Raw genomic sequence first — 16,338 nt, 5'->3', positions numbered from 1 at the left:
TTTTCATTTTTAAGATTAACAATTTGATTTTCCTCTTTCCTTTTTTAAAATCAGATTTACTAAGGGTTTATCTATTTTGTTGGTTTTTTCATAGAAACAACTCTTAATTTTATTAATTAATTCAATAGTTTTTTTTATTTTCAATTTTATTAATCTCTCCTTTTATTTTTAGAATTTCAAGTTTAGTGTTTGACTGGGGGTTTTTTAATTTGTTCCTTTTTCAGCATTTTTAGTTGCAAGCCCAATTCATTGACTTTCTCTTTCTCTATTTTATGCAAGTAAGTCTCTAGAGATATAAAATTTCCCATTATTATTGCTTTGACTATATCCCACACATTTTGGTATGATGTCTCATTACTGTCATTTTCTTGGGTGAAGTTATTAATTATGTCTATGATTTGCTGTTTCACCAAATCATTCTTTAGTATGAGATTATTTAGTTTCCAATTATTTTTTGTTCTATTTTCCCCTGGCTTTTTATTAAATGTAATTTTCATTGCATCATGGCTGAAAAGGATGCATTTACTATTTTGTCTTACTGCATTTGAATTTGAGATTTTTATGTTCTAATATATGGTCAATTTTTGTATAGGTTCCATGAACTGCTGAGAAGAAAATATACTCCTTTCTATCTTCATTTAGTTTTCTCCAAAGATCTATCATATCTAACTTTTCTAATATTCTATTTACCTCTTTGATTTCTTTCTTATTTATTTTGTGGTTTGATTTATCTAATTCTGAGAGTGCAAGGTTGAGATCTCCCACTATTATAGTTTTGCTGTCTATTTCTTTTGCAGCTCTCTTAATTTCTCTTTTAAGAATTTAGATGCTACACCACTTGGTGCATATATGTTTAATATTGATATTGCTTCATTATCTATGCTACCCTTTACCAAGATATAGTGCACTTCCTTATCTCTTTTAATTAGATCAATTTTTGCTTTTGCTTGATCTGAGATCAGGATGGCTACCCCTGCTTTTTTGACTTCACTTGAAACATAGTAGATTCTGCTCCAACCTTTTACCTTTACTCTGTATGTATCACCCTGCTTTAAGTGTGTTTTCTATAAACAACATATTGTAGGATTTGGGCTTTTAATCCAGTCTGCTAACTGTTTCCTCTTTATGGGAATTTACCCTATTCACATTTATGGTTAAAATGACCAGTTCTGTATTACTTGCCATCTTGTTAACTCCTGTTTATGTTTTCTCCTTTCCTTCCCCCTTGCCCCCCTCTCCAGTATTAAACTTGTGAGCACCATTTGCTTCTCATAGCTCTCCCTTTTTAGGATCCCTCACCCCACGTTAGAGTTTCTCCCTTTATCTTACCCCTTTTCCTCACAATTTCTATATTCCCTTCTGCTTAGCTTCCTCCTTCCCTTTTCACTTTTCCCCTCCCACTTTTCAATGACATGGGAGAAGTTTCACCATAAATCGAATATGTCTAATATTTTTCTCTTTAAGCCAATTCTGATGAGAGTAAGATACACAGTATGTTCATCCCCCTCCATTCTAATTGTAGAATTGAGTTTTAAGTGAGTTGTTTTATTCTATGGAATTTTTTTCCATTTCACCAATTTTATTTTTTAGAGAGCTATTTTCTTTTTCCAATTCACTAATTGTTTTCCTTGGAATTGTTTACCTTTTCCAATTCACTAATTCTGTTTTTCAAGGATTTGATTTCTTTATCCACTCTATCTTTAATGAGTGGGATGACTTATCCAGACCATCTTGCCAAGCTTCCCTCCCCTTTTCCCATTTTTCTTCTAGCTCTCTAGCCTTTTTAATTTCTTCTATGAAAGTCTTGTGTGTTGAAGACCAGATCATATTCCCTTTTGGGGATTCATCTGGAGGCAGCCTGTTTTTAGTGTCCTCAGGGTTTAAAGTCTGCTCTCTATCTGTATAGAAGCTATCAATAGTTAGAGTCCGTTTTAATTTTTTGCTCATTTTATTATAAAGAAGGGAAAGGGACCTGTATGTGCACGAATGTTTGTGGCAGCCCTTTTTGTAGTGTCTAGAAACTGGAAACTGAATGGATGTCCATCAGTTGGAGAATGGCTGAATAAATTGTGGTATATGAAAATTATGGAATATTACTGTTCTGTAAGAAATGACCAACAGGATGATTTCAGAAAGGCCTGGAAAGACTTACACGAACTGATGCTAAGTGAAATGAGCAGGACCAGGAGATCATTATATACTTCAACAACAATACTAGATGATGACCAGTCCTGATAGATCAGGCCATCCTCAGCAACGAGATCAACCAAATCATTTCTAATGGAGCAGTAATGAACTGAACTAGCTATGCCCAGAAAAAGAACTCTGGGAGATGACTAAAAACCATTACATTGAATTCCCAATCCCTATATTTATGCACCTGCATTTTGATTTCCTTCACAAGCTAATTGTACAATAATTCAGAGTCTGATTCTTTTTGTACAGCAAAATAATGTTGTGGTCATGTATACTTGTTGTGTATCTAAGTTATATTTTGATATATTTAACATCTACTGGTCATCCTGCCATTTAGGGAGGGGTGGGGGGTAAGAGGTGAAAAATTGGAACAAGAGGTTTGGCAATTGTTAATGCTGTAAAGTTACCCATGTATATATCATGTAAATTAAAGGCTATTAAATTAAAATAAATAAATAAATAAATAAATAAACTAAAAGTAAAAAAAAAATTTTTTTTTGCTCATTTTGTCAAAGAATCAAAGAAAACAAACTAGCAAAAAAAAAAATGCAGTCTGTTTTTTTTGAGAGTGGATGGTATTACCGAGTTTTCTCTATAGACTGCAGGGGCAGCAGTGAGGCACTAGCAGGACAGCAATGGTTGTGCTGCATCTGAGCTCTGAGACTCTGAGAGTGTCCTGAAACTCTCTGGGTGGGTGTGGCCAGGTCCCAAGAGACCCTAGCTTTTCAGGGTTATGGTCTTTACCTCCTATATTTACAGCTCCTATGCTGATCTACTGGCTTGCTGCCAGGGCAAAACAGCCACACTGTGGTAAAGATCTCCCTGCAGAAACGGTTGAGATCACACCCTACCTCCCTCAGTCAGTTCAGTACTCTGTCTGCTGCCTGCCTTCAGTCTGTGTCCGATCTAACTGTCCCTGCCCGGGAGCAAAACAGACCTTTTCTGGCAAATTTCAAGGATATCTTCTGTTTGTAATTATTTGTGGGGGATTTTTTTTTCAGTCAAGCACTAATTCCAAGGCCTTGTCATGAAATAAATTCTGAGAGAAAACACAGAGCTTAAGTAAATGTGTGTGTCCTCTCCGCCATCCTGGCTGGAAGTCTGATCTGATTTTTCTTATGCAGAATAATGACTATGCAAATATGTTTAGAAGAATTATACATATTTAATGTATAGTGTATTGCTTGCTGTCTAGAGGATGGAGGAAGTAAGGCAGGGAAGGAGAAAAATTTAAAGCACAAAGTTTTACAAAAATAAATACTGAAAACTATCTTTACATGTATTTGGAAAAATAAAATACTATTAAAAAAGATAATTTTTCTTGTTTTCAGGCCTAGCATTCTGTCCCTTACATCACCTAAGTACCCATGATAAAGAAATAGCTATTATTTCCACATCGTGGGGGGGGTTAGAGGCCTCCCCCTGAAAAATCAATGTATAATTTTTGGCCTTCCCTCAGAGAAGTCTAAATTGTTATGGTATTAAAAGGTAAAATATGTTGATATTATTCACTACTGTTCATATTTTTAACACATTTGTGAGTTCCTAAACTAATTCTGTGTCATCTGTGCCTTCCACAAAACTACCATAAAATTCCCATTCAATATCTTATACAACTTACAATATAACAAAACAGTGATGAGGAAACTCATAATGTGGAAGGAATAAGTGTATTATTTCACTTTTTAAAATCTGACATATTAAAACATTGAAGACAAGCTTAACTTTAATTGTTAAAACTTCAAATCATTTTAACTATTTTTTAAATTTTTATATATTTTTTATTAATAGGTTTTTATTTACAAGTTATATGCATGGGTAATTTTACAGCATTGACAACTGCCAAACCTTTTGTTCCAATTTTTCTCCTCCTTCCGCCCCCTCCAGATGGCAGGATGACCAATACATGTTATATATGTTGTTTGTTTGTTTAACTTCAACATCTTTCGCTGGGTGTAGCTGGTTCAGTTCATTACTGTTCCAGTGGAACTGATTTGGTTCATCTCATTACTTAAGATGGCCAGGTCCATCAGAATTGATCATCATATAGTATTGTTGTTGAAGTATATCATGATCTTCTGGTCCTGCTCATTTCACTCAGCATCAGCTCATGTAAGTCTCTCTAGGCCTTTCTGAAATCATCCTGTTGGTCATTTCTTACTGAAAAATAAGATTCCATAATATTCATATACCACAATTTATTCAGCCATTCTCCAATTGATGGGCATCTATTCAGTTTCCAGTTTCTGGTCACTATAAAGAGGGCTGCCACAACCATTTTTGCACATAAAGGTCTCTTTCCCTTCTTTAAGATCTCTTTGGGATATAAGCCCAGTAGTAACACTGCTGGATCAAAGGGTATGCACAGTTTGATAACTTTTTGAGCATAGTTCCAAATTGCTTTCCAGAATGGTTGGATGTATTCACAATTCCACCAACAATGTATTAGTGTCCCCGTTTTCCCACATCCCCTCCAACATTCCGCATTATCTTTCCCTGTCATTCTAGCCAATCTGACAGGTGTGTAGTGGTATCTTAATCTGCATTTCTCTGATTAATAATGACTTGGAGCATCTTTTCATATGGCTAAAAATAGTTTCAATTTCTTCATCTGAGAATTGTCTGTTCATATCCTTTGACCATTTATCAATTGGAGAATGGTTTGATTTCTTATAAATTAGAGTCAATTCTCTATATATTTTGGAAATGAGGCCTTTATCAGAACCTTTGTCTGTAAAAATGTTTTACCAGTTTATTGCTTCCCTTCTAATCTTGTCTGTATTAGTTTTAGTTGTACAAATACTTTTCAATTTGATATAATCAAAATTTTCTATTTTGTGATCAATAATGATCTCTAGTTTTTCTTTGGTCATAAATTCCTTCGTCTTCCACAGGTCTGAGAGGTAAACTATCCTGTGTTCCTCTAATTTATTTATAAGCTCATTCTTTATGCCTAGGTCATGAACCTATTTTGACCTTATCTTGGTGTATGGTGTTAAGTGTGGGCCAATGCCTAGTTTCTGCCATACTAGTTTCCAATTTTCCCAGAAATTTTTGTCAAACAGTGAGTTCTTATCCCAAAAGCTGGGGTCTTTGGGTTTGTCAAACACTAGAGCATTAAAGTTATTGACTATTTTGTCCTTTGAACCTATCCTATTCCACTGATCAACTAATATATTTCTTAGACAATACCAAATGGTTTTGGTAAATGCTGCTTTATAATATAATTTTAGATCTGGTACAGCTAGGCCACCTTCATTTGATTTTTTTTTCATTAATTCCCTTAAGCATTATAACTATTCTTGAGGTAATTCAATTTTTTAAGTTACCATGTTGGGAGAAAACCAGTTTATCAATATTTATAGTTACCAAAATGTTGAAACAACATATGTTACGGTATTTTTAATTTCTGCACAAAGATTGTTTAACTTCAAGTTTATATACTTCACATTCAAATACAGCAAATAGCACAAGAAAACAACTTATCTATGTTAGAACCTTCATTTACCTTATAATGATCATGGTCTATTGTGCCCATGTCAAGTTTTAATATGTCCCAACTCAAATTTCACCACATGGATGCATACAAATGTATTTCATTTATTATCTGAAGTGATTTTTGCCATATTAGACTTACTCTTTTTTTTACTTGACTTGAGCTTTGACTTCATTTAAAAATGCTTGACTTAAACTCAAAAGTATCAAATAATTAAGAATATTTCTTTGTATTCATCTCTATTCTCCAATAAACTCAATTTATACTATTGTGACTTAGGAGATGGTCAACAAATGTTTGTTGATTATAGAGGATAAGATGTTTCGAAGGTTAAATAATAATATGAGAAAGAAATGATTCAGTACAGTAACATCAGAAAATCTCCAAGGTGGCATGTGATTAATTTATAAATCAAAAATTATAGGTAACAAGTGCTACAGGATATGATGGAATAAGGTCCTTGAAGTCATAGTAGAATATATCAATAATTGATTTTTCTTCTCTGCTTCTGAAAATGTAGAAGTTAAGACTTTATGCCAGAGATATGAGCTAAAAAAATGAGAACAGCCTATGATTGTTAGCCTAAGGTGACCCAGACAGTAGCTTAACTCAAAACTATCAGATGATTATAGGCCCTGATTTGACACATAAAGGAATTTTTCTATTCACTTAAAATAATGTTTAGTACTCTAAGCCTGTTTTTAACTTGTTCACTCAACATTTTAAGAATTTAAAGGGTTTTATTTTTGTTTTGTTTTCCTCATTTTACTGTTTTTTTTCTTTAATTTCCTTAAATTCCTCCAGTGGAATCCCATTCTGATGACTTATTATGGTGGTAATTATGGTTCCAGGAAAGCTATTCCATAGAGTTCAAGCTCTTCCAGTTTCTACTAAAATAGACAGGCTTCAAGCACTAGTCTAGTGATAGGCTATGTGGCTTTTGTCAACAGATCAACATAGAAAGTTTAGAGTCTCATCCTAAGAACTTACAAATGAAGGCTGTCTAAGGCAATAATTGCCAAAGTGAGAACTGGCTTGACCACAGATGGTACTTAATTAATCTAGTGAGGGTGGGAAGAAAGGTTATATCCAGTTTTGGGGAAATAACCAGGCATGGGTCTTAGCTCCAAAAAAAAGCATAACCACTCTTCACTCATTCTCAATAAGCATGCTCCCCCGCCCCCATCCAAACTTGCCTAATACTTTGAAAGCTCCCGAGTACCCCCATTCCTCTGTGGACATCCTCCTTTCATGGCTGTTAAAATATAATCACAACCTAGACTACCAAAGCAAAAAGCTGCTCAGGTACCATTGGGAAAATTATGTTCTTCCTCTCTATAATATATAATCCTGTGTCTAAAACACTGAATGGCTTCAGTAGATAAACTTTGGCACAGAGGACATATTCTGCACCCTCAAGGTAGAGATCAACGAGTAACAGCTCTGACTCTTTTTTTTTTTTTAGTGTGTGCTATGTGTAATGGAATAAGACCCACAGAATAAGCAGACAGAATAAGCAGATATGGATGATTTGTGTTCTGCATCTTATTGCATGATCTTTCATCCCAGATGATGCTCTCTTCCAAATCCCCAATTTATGTCAAGAGCACTACTCTCCTAAGTCACTTAGGCATACAATGTTTCTGCTCATTTTCACTCACCTCATATCCAAGAAGTTGCCAAATTTTACTGTTTCTATCTCTTTAACATCACTCTTAGCCATTCTCTTCTCTTCACTCAACATAGTTATCCCCTTAGTTTAGGCCCTCATCACTTGTGTAACAGGGATCTGGTATAAGTACAAAATACTTAGGACAGGATTTCTTCACATGGACAGGATGGGGAGATGTTCTGGGAGACTCTTTGACTTACTATAATGAAATTCAAAAGACTTTAATTGACATCCACCAATTCATTTTGTCTCAATACTCTTATAGGTTCTCAAGCGTTTCAATGTCTGCTGAGAGACAATGCTCAAAATGGGGAAGCCTTGAAGATTTTTTTCCCTCTGAAGTCCTGTAGCCGGTGAAAGGGCCTCTGTCTTTGTTTTCTATATTTAAATTAAAGACAACTTTCTGTTGGGTTAAACAGAGAAAATTCACTTTTCTTTGAGTCTTTTTGTTTCATTTTCTCATGAATATCTATAATTTGGGAATCAATTTCTGCTGAAAAAGTTGTTCTGCTCATTCATTAATAAAACCTACCATTTGATTTTTTTTTTTTAATTTTCACTTAACCATTTTTGTTGTATAATTTTTTCTTTATTATGATTTTGACAAGCATCAACAAACACAAACATCTCTTTATATAAAGAAAAGCAAAAAAATTGGTTGTATGTAATTTATTTTATTAGGTCCAACTCACTTTTTAAAATATAGAATAAATTTAGTGGGGTAATCATGTATAATCTTTCAAACATGTTGTTATATAGCCTCTTTGCTAATATTTTCCTTAATATTTTTGAATTTTCTTTCTCTGCTTTAGTTCTTTTCATCCTAAAGTCAGGACCATATTTGTTTCACAGAAGGAGTTTTGTAAGACTCCTTCTTTATCTATTTTTGCATTTTATATAATATTGGAATTAATTGATCTTTGAATGTTTATTTGAATTAATTTATTAATCTTTTGATTTGGGAGTTATTTTCTCTGGGAGTCCTTTCACGGAGTATTAAATTTTTTTCTGTTGGGTTACTTATATTTTCTATTTCTTGTTCTGTTATGTTTAAGCAGGATGTATATTTCTGAAACAATTCAACTATTTGATTTTTGAAGCTTGTTGCCATATAATTGTTTAAAATAATTTATAATAATTTCTTTTATTTCATTTTCATTTATTATCAAATAAAGCTCTCCTTTTCTATTTTTTACATTGGGAATTTGTTTTCCTCTTTGTTTAAAAAGTCACATTAACTAAAGCTTGCCTACTTTATTAAATTTTTTTTAAAAGGAGGGAACTAATTCCTGGTTTCATTTACTAATTCAGTTTTTTTCAAATCTTACTATTTGATTTTCAGAATATTTATTTTTGTGTTTAGTTGGAGTTTTTATGTGGTTTTTTTTTTTAGTTTTTTTTTAATTGCCTACTCTGCATGCATGGGTTGATCTATTCTTTATGTTTGTTGATAAAAAGCTTATTGTTGTCTAGTCATTCAGTTGTGTCTGACTCTTTGTGACCCCATGGACCATAGCATGCCAGACTTTGCTATTCTCTACTACTTCTTGAAGACTGCCGGAGTTCATGTTCATTGTTTCCATGACACTATCTAAAGCTCTCATCCTGTGCTATCCCCTTTTATTTTTGCCTTCTATCTTTCCCAACATCAAGGTCTTTCCCAATGACTCTCATCTTTTCAAGATAGTGGCAAAGTATTTCAACTTTAGCTTTAGTATTTGAACTTCCAGTGAATAGCCTGAATTAATTTCTTTAACTAGTGACTGATTTGATCTCTTTGTTGTTCAAGGGATTCTCTAAATTCCTTTCCAGTTTCACAATTTGAAAGTGTCAGTTCTGTGATTTGCTTATAGTCCACCTCTCACAGGTATATATTATTACTGGAGAAACCATAGCTTTGACTATAAGCTCCTTTATCACCAAAGTAATGTTTTTGGTTTGATAAAGTATTTGTTGACAAAGGACATTGATAAAAAGCACTTAGTCAGAAATTCCCCTAAGGACTGCTTTAGCTACAATTTTTTATAGGTTGTCTCCTTGTTTTTCTTTTCTTTGCTGAAATTATTTATCATTTTTATGAAATCTTTGTTCTTTCAATTCTCATGATTTAATCATCGAGTTTCCTTTCAACTTTAAATCCTTTCACAAAATGTCCTTTATGATTATAATTTTTGTTCCATTATGGTCAGTAGAGAATGTATATATTATTTATTTTTCTGAATTTGTTAATTAGGTTAGCTAGTTCAGTGGATAGAGTGCTAAACCTGGAATCAAGAAGACTTGAATTCAAATCCAGACTCAAGACACTTAATAGCTGTGTCACCTTGGGGACAAGTCACTTAACCTCATTTTGCCTTAATCACCAGAAAAGGAAATAGTAATTCACTCCAATATTTTTAGCAGTTAAATTTTAATATTTTTACCAATTCATGGTGTCATAAAGAGTTAGACATGACTGAACAACTGAACATAGGTTATTTAAGGAGGTGCATAGAAAATTGGGCTTAGAATCAGAAAAAAATGAGCTCTAATCTGACCTCAGACATTTACTAGCTGTGTAACTTCTCTGTTTGCCTTAATTTATTAGAGAATAAAATGGCAAACCACTCCAAAAGCCTTTTCAAGAGGTCAGTATTGTTCATGGACAGTATAGTTTTAAAGAGTTGGATACAACTGAATGACTGAATAACAAAGTGCATGGCCAATTTTTTGGTAAAGGTACTATTACAGTTCCTTTTTATTTCCATACAATAATTTCCAGAGATATACCATATCTACCTTTTCTAAAATTTTATTCTGGTTCTTAACTTCTCTGAGTTCTGAGACAATAGGCAACTTTCTATCCTTCAGTTCCTATCACTTTCTGAAAAAAAACCAACTCATTATCTAAAGGGCCATGAAATAGTATGGATTTACTCAATCAAATGTACCCATTTTGATCAATCCATATTTTTTTCTTGGATACTTCAGAAAACCCTAGTTATGTGAACTTGACAATGAATTCACTCCCTTCAAAAGCAGACAAACATGCTTAATTGTATACATTGGTTTTATTCTTGGCAGATAATCAATGAAAACAATATATAATAATGGCAAAATTGTGTATCCTTCATTGGTGACATTGGAGAAGTGATGCCATGAAATAGTAAAATAATACATAATGAAATATCTACTACTCAACTGCCATTGTACTCCATCAAAGTCTTTCCCAGTCACCAGATATTCCCAAATAGTACATTAGCAGCTAGGTAACTCAGTGGATAAAGTGCTGGGCCTGAAGTTAGGAAGATTTGTCTTTTTGAGTTCAAATCTGGCCTTAGACACTTTATTAGATGTGTGATCCTGGGCACAATGTGATTCTGCCTCAGTTTCCTCATCTATAAAATGAGCTGGAAAAGGAAATGGTAGACTACTCCAGAATCTCTTCCCAGAAAATCTCTAAGGGGGTTGTAAAGCCCAACTTGACTGAAAATGAATGAACAATAGACCCTTGAGTTCTAGGGAAGGTAAAATTTGAACTTGTTTAGTTTAGCTCTCTTTAAGTAGTAGGCAAGTGAGTTAAGGCATCAGTTACAACACACTGCAAAACTTATGTTCAGATTTTTTACTGAATAGGATTGAAAGAAAAGGTCCCCATTACCATGCTACCCTGGCATGCCTCTGACCTTAGACTTTTGCTCCTCTGAAACTGTCTTTTGCAGCTGGGTCTTTTCATTTCCTGTAACCACTTCCTCTGCTACTTACTCTCCTGTAGCCAAACATCACAACTCCCATGCAATGGGGGCAGGGACAAATATCTTGAGAAAGATGCTGCATTGACAAAAAGAAAGGACATCCTTTTGTGGAATCACAGTTGTCATTTCAGTTCATAATGGGGGGGGTAAAAATGATAGGGTAGAGTCACATGGAGAAAATATCTTAAACTTTTTCTCCTTCAGAATTTATATGAGGAAGAATATATGAAGTAAAACAGATGAGTAAACATGATATTTTCATCCTGGAGTACATCTGAAAAAAGTATTGTGCTGGAAGTTAGGAGATCTGATTTACAGTCTTAGCTCTGCAACTAAACATCTCCTCTATCTTGGACAATTTCCTTTGGTTCTTTGGGTCCTAGTTTCCTCATCTGAGGTTTGAGCTAGTAAAGTCCTGGATCTTTTTCAGACATATAGGTGTCTAGTCACATATGTGCTATCTGTATTTGTGAAGTACTTGGATTTTTAAATGCAAATGTAAGATTTTATATTTATCTCTACTAAATTTTGTCTACCTATATTTCTAGTTTCTAAAAGAAAACAACAAAGCTTTGTTGCTTGTCCATATCCTCTTCTATATTTTTCTCTGCTTTCTTATGTGTAATTTTAAAAAATGCTTTATTAATGTTCTTTCCTTTCTTTTTTTGTATCATTAACATTGCCCACCAACTTCATCACTAACCCTACCAAGAAAAGCCCTCCTTTTAAATAAATAATTATAATCAAGCAAAAAAAAAAAATCAACATGTTGATGATGTCTGAAAATGCATATCTCACTTTAAATGTCTAGTTTATTTTTCTATCAAGAATTATACAGTGTGCTTTATTATCAGTCTTCCAAAGTCATGAGTGACCATATGTACTCCCCTTCCACCTCTCATTTTTCTATATGGAGATTAACCTAGACCTTGTGAATTTTCCCAGGCTGCTTTTCTGAGATTCCAAAAGGGAAGGGAAAGACAAGGAATCAGTGCCGGCTAACAACGCCAGCATCTGTGACTCAGCATAGAAGGGTCAATGCTGCCAAAATGGCAAAGATTCAGGTCACCCTACATATCTATTTCTCATTATTTGGCATTGATAGCTTGTTTAAACAGGTCAAATTGGAGTTGCTATCATTTCACATTATATCCTTCTCTCTCATTTAAACAACCTCTTAATTTGGCATTGACTTTAAGCTTTACTATAAACAGTACATTTATCTGACTGTACACAAACAGGTGATTCTTAAATGACTTGATTTGGGTAAAAAGTCATTTTATGACTGTTTGGGTACAGTCAATTACATTTACATTTTTTTTTTTAGTGTTCTTTCTAATGTTCCTATTAAAGAGAGTACCCAAATGTACCAGCTTGAACTACTTAGAAATTACAACTGTATATATCATATTTTACAATATAATTTTCTGCTGTCTTCCCCTATGCCCTCCTTTTCACTGAAGTTCCAAATATAAAAATATATTGCCTTAATTTGGGGCAGATTTTGCCACATAGTCATAGAATTTCTCTTTTTCCTTCTCTTGTGTAGTAAATATTTGTATCTAACCCGATGGTGATCTGTTGCATTATGTTCATGGACACTTTGTGCAACCAACTATCTTAACAAATAATATTTCTTGTAGCCTTTTTTATATATTAAAAAACCCAATTCTGCCAACTACCTTATTTACCTCTGTAAATGAGCTGTCCTTCCACTTAGATTCATTTCTTTATGTCTTTTGGTTTCATTTACAACAAAAAAGCCAATATGAATGTTGTTTTAGTTCCTTCAGGAATATATTGACTCATTGAACAGTAAGCAAAGATTCCTCTTTAAGAGTAGCAACAAACAAGTTAATAAGATAAATTAAGACCCTCTTAGGTAATTCTTAGTATCCTTTGCCCTCTCTCCTATCATCCCATCACCATTATTGTTGAAGAAGAACATTTAATATTTTTATCTATTTCATGGATAACTATAACCAAAAAACCAATTACTTAATGATCTACTGCCTGTTTTTAAGCCTCTGAATATATAGCTTAGTTTGGCCCTCAGACAGTACACTTAGTCTGTCATTGGCCTGTGCTAGGCCCTTCCAACTTGGTAACTTCTCCCTCAACTTAAGTGTGCAGACATAGCCTTTGAGAATCCAGGTAGCCTTCTTGCTACAATGAGGCATTAGAGTAGGGCTTTTATGAAGGTTGTAATAAATTATCTAAATAATTTTGTAGCTTTGTAGCTTTCTTATATAAAGGTGACTTCTGATACCAAAGTAACACAATTCTAAATGAAGAAATAAAAACAAAATTATGATAAACATATATTAGTAGCTACTATCAAACAGTGTAGTGTCAATGTGGTCTCAAAGTCTATATCAAACTCAAGGTTTAATGACCTCCTTATTATCCCACCCTCCCTCTGATGATCCAGTTTGCCATGGGGGTATCCAGAGTCTAATAAAATGTTCCTTATTTGGCCAATGAAGAACACTATAGAATGATCATCATATTGACATATATTATTTTACTTATATAATAATTCACATTACATATAAGGGGTTTGTGTTATATGTATAGGATCTATAGAATATGTTCTTTATATACATATGCACCTATGTATATGTCTCTGCATGTATATATATGTGAGTATGTTTGTATGCACCTACATACATGAGTACACAGAGTTTCATCCCAGATGATCTCTCTATTCCTACCCTGCCCTCACCTACCAAAGGCATCCCATCTTGTGATCACTCCTCCTATATTTTTTTCAGTAACCAAAATTCCTAGTTATGGGGATCAGAATTCCTTGTTATAATCTGCAATCCAAATAAAAGACTGGTTCTACATATATAATTACATTACCCCACAACCCAGATAATTACAAGGCATTTTTAAAAACAATGACAAGATTGCGTTCTTTGGCCACCTTTTCTACCCAGGAAAATGAGGGAACATCTTCTGTTTTCTTCTACAAAGCTAAGAGAAACAACTTAATGAGAAGACAAAAAAAATCAAGATTTCAGTCTATCGCAATAGGTTGGAACACTGGGCTTAAAGAAACAAGATAAAATTTAACAAAAGTAAGTAATGAATCCCAAAGATCTGAGGATTTTAGTTTGAGACAACTGCAAAAACAAAACAAAACAACAAAAATAATGTAATTTAAGGATATCCTAATAGTATATGATGTCCTGCTCACAGGAAGTAAATTGTCTGACTAAAACTACTAAATATCTTATAGTACAGAACATATGACATAGAAAAAATATAACAGTTGAGGACTCACAATCTACAGAAAACAATGACAAGGAAGGACAGAAACTCTATTTAATGGTTCAGGTGAATTGAGTCTGAACTTGATCTAAGAATACATAGCAATGGATCAGAATTAAGTTAATGTAATGATCAATCTTGACTGCAGTTAGTCCATCAGTAAGTAAACATTTATTAAACATTACTACGTGCAAGACACTGCTAAGCACTAGGATTACAAAGAAAGGTAAAAGATAGTTCCTGCCCGCAAGTTGCTTACAACCTAGTGAGGAAACACGTAAATAACTATATAAAAACAAGTTACATACAGAATAGACTGAAGATCATTATCAGAAGGAAATCATTAGAATTAAAAGAGTTTGGGGAAGGTTTCTTGAAAAAGGTGGAATATTAGTTAGGAATTAAAAGAAGCCAGGGAATGTAGGAGGCAAAGGTCTGATGATGATGCATACAACCATTCTTCCACCTAGGAGAGAAGAGAAAAACTATAGGTACAGAATGGAAGATATCATAAATTGTTAATATATTCATGCATTTTGTGCTCCAAATTTTTTTCTCCTTGCCTTCTTTCTCTCTTCCCTCCCCAAGACAGCAAGCAATCTGATATAGGTTATCTATGTATAATCCTTTTAAACATATTTCCATATTTGGCATGTTATACAAGAAAAATCAGACCAAAAAGAGAAAAACTACAAGAAAGAAAAACAAGCAAACAAAAAAAAGGTGAAAATACTATGCTTCAAATCCACATTCAATCTCCATAGTTCTCTCTCTGGATGCAGATGGCATTTTCCATCTTAAAGACTATTGGAATTGCCTGACTGTATTTAAAGAGTTTCTATAGAGTATTTTTTTAAAACTCTATTATCAGTGAATAAATACACAAAGTAAACTGAAGATAGTACCTTTTAGTTTTAATACAACAGCTCTACTATTTTTATCAGTCTGAAGACTCAAGGTATCTATCACAAATCATCTATACATTCGCAATATATGTAACTCTTGTCTATGTCCTAGATTAAATCCTTAACAAGCAATCTACCCAGTATATTAAAACCTTTCTCTTGTTTTATTTTATTTTTATTTTTTACAATGCTAGGACACCAGCACATCACATAAACTATTCCATTCTTTTTGAGAATGAAGAATGAAAAGCAACAACCACATAAGTGGTACACTTTCTTTTCTGGCCATACATCTCTGAAATTATCTTTTACTCTATTTCTTAAATATAATATTATTGATAATAGACTGAAGACTTTTTACTACTTCCTTGCCAACCCTATGTTTCTTGTTTCTTTGAGTCACATGAAATTTTGATTCTTTAGAGACTGTGATGTTCTATGATTCACAGTCATATAGTATCATTAGAAGAATACTTATGGTTTGAAAAAATGAGGTATTTTTTTTTTCAGGGAAAAATTTGTGTTCATTGAAAGCACTATTCATTTTCCAAAAGACAGGAAAAACTTCAATATTCCCAAACAAGTTGAAACATTGAATTCACAAATAAGAAAAGTATTTAAGTTGTTGAATCATATGTTGACAAATAAAGATAATTTCCATGAACTCATGTTCACTAATAGAGTTTTCAATTTTTGCCTGCTCTGGTAATATGAAATTGAATTGTGAACTGTCTGGATAGATTTAACCCTGGTGGAGGGTACCTAACTAGCTTTTTCTTTTTTCTCCTATACATTGTAAGCATAGTTCATTATCCAAGTGCAACACCTGCCCAAGATATTTATATTGATAGATCAGTTCTATAGGTGGTTGACCTAATTGCATATCATCTGTATGAGTCATCCTCCAACCCCTCTTAATTCTTGTGTTCTCTCTCTATCAATTATTTCCTATTTATTCTATATAATTTGCTTTGTATGTATTTGTTTTCACATTGTCTTCCCCATTAGATTACAAGCTTCTTATATGACAATCATTGTCTTTTGCTTTTTTTGTATCCT

This window comes from Sarcophilus harrisii, chromosome 2 (assembly GCF_902635505.1).
Source record: "Sarcophilus harrisii chromosome 2, mSarHar1.11, whole genome shotgun sequence".
Classification (NCBI taxonomy): Eukaryota; Metazoa; Chordata; class Mammalia; order Dasyuromorphia; family Dasyuridae; genus Sarcophilus; species Sarcophilus harrisii.
The sequence above is the reverse complement of the archived record's forward strand: the minus strand, read 5'-3'. Positions refer to the sequence as shown.